Source organism: Sinocyclocheilus anshuiensis, unplaced genomic scaffold (genome assembly GCF_001515605.1).
Source record: "Sinocyclocheilus anshuiensis isolate Anshui unplaced genomic scaffold, SAMN03320099.WGS_v1.1 scaffold1762, whole genome shotgun sequence".
NCBI classification, from domain to species: Eukaryota; Metazoa; Chordata; class Actinopteri; order Cypriniformes; family Cyprinidae; genus Sinocyclocheilus; species Sinocyclocheilus anshuiensis.
In genome coordinates, this window is record NW_015547656.1 from 397,545 (window position 1) to 399,470 (window position 1,926).

General features: G+C 29.1%; 1 pseudogene; it reads right to left on the bottom strand.

Moving 5' to 3' along the window:
• LOC107702143 (serine/threonine-protein kinase DCLK2-like) overlaps window positions 1-1,926 on the bottom strand; it is a 21,888-nt pseudogene that overhangs the window by 9,154 nt on the left and 10,808 nt on the right.

Consider the following 1,926-nt stretch of genomic DNA (forward strand, 5'->3'; position numbering starts at 1 on the left):
TATTAAAATGAGAAATGTTGCCTTGGCAACTAGCTGAAATTAAAAAAGAAAACATTTCGGTTAACATTTATCGTATTTCAAGTAACGAAAATGGTTTCTTATGGTTTTATTTTTGTTTCAGTGTTAGTTAACTATAATAACCCTGCTATATAAGATGTCACTAATATTAAAAGTGACACGGCACTGATGGAGAGTGAAGCATTGTGGGAAAATGAATGCAGAGCGTGAGCGGTTCGGTTGCCATGACGAGAGTCCTCATCATCACTGGTCACATGACAACATGATTACAGCTATCGGCACATTCACTCACACACTGATTTGATTGACTGTTGCCGTGAGCGACCGGCTCAGAAAATCACAGACGTGTGTTGTATTTTTATGCAGCTAATTCTTCACTTGATTAGTGAGTTTCGGTTCTGTCTGAGGGAAGCCCTGTGTGTCTGCAGCGAGAGGCGCGTGGCATGCAGATGAAGCTCGCTGTACTGCTCACACATTCACTGAGGCCAACTGGGGAGATGCAGGTTGCCACGGCAACCGGCCCGCAGACACACTCGCCGGACTGACGGGAGGAGGCGGAGCCACACACACACACATACAGACACACACACACACACACACACACACACACACACACACTCTATTAGCCCGTCACAGTCAGACAGCAGTGTAATTTACTCAGAATTAATTAGACTCACTGCAGAAACTGCAGCGTCTGATGCCGGCCAAACCAACTATTTATATGTTTTTTAGTGTTTCATTTAGATTTTTGTTTTAAACTGTTTTATTTTAATTTTATATTTTTGTTTTAAAATTAATTTTACGTTTGTTTTTTATTTTAAAATTATTTGTTTCATTTTAAAAATATTTACTTTTGTTATTTTTAAATTATTTTTTTTATTTTACATGTATGTTTTGGTTTTATATTATTATTTTTTTTATACATTTTTTATTATAATTATTTGATTTAAAATTATTTAATTTTGAAGTGATTTATTTACATTTTTTGTTTAAATTAGTTTTATTTTAAGATAATTTGTTTTATTTTTTATTTAAATTACTTATTTTAATTTGACATTTTTATATTGTGTTTTAAAAATATTTTAATTTAGCATTTTAATTTACATTTTTGTTAAATTTTATTTCTTTCATATTATTTGTTTTATTATAAAATGGTTTCATTTAACATTTTTACATTTGTTTTAAAATGATATAAAAAAATTAATATTAAATCATTATTTTTAATTTTAGATTTTTGTTTTATTACAATATTATTTGTTTTATTATAAAAAGGATTATTGTAATTGAATCTTATTTTATTTTCATTTTAAATTAAAGTAATTAAATTTAAATTTTTGTTTTATTTTAAATATTAAATATATAATTTTTTTTTTTTTTACATTTTTAGGATTTGTTTTAAATTTATTTATTTTAATTTTGCATGGTCTTATTTTTATTTTTATTTTTTCTGTTTAAATAATTTACTTTCATTCTGCATTTTTATGTTTAATTACAAAAGTATTTAAATGTGACATGTTTGTGTGAATCACAGCAGTAATGCAGTCAGACGGGCCGTTCTGGAAGATCCACATTACTGTGACTCTAGAGACAGAGACTCGCGCTGAACGTCTCATTCATTATTCAGCGTGTCTCCGTCCATCAGCCATCAGTCTCTCATCACTTCTGACTGAATAATGTTCTCGCTGCTCTTCTGCATCTGATGAACGCCTTATTGAGCTCCAAATATGACCATAAAGCATCATAACAGTGACTTGTGCACTATATTGCAAGTCACATGATCATTTGTTTGAGGAACAGACTGAAATATATAAATAGTAGATAAAATGGTGAGATAAGATAAGAATAATGATGATAATAATAATTAAATATATTAAATAATTATAAGATATATTAAATAACTTGTATTGA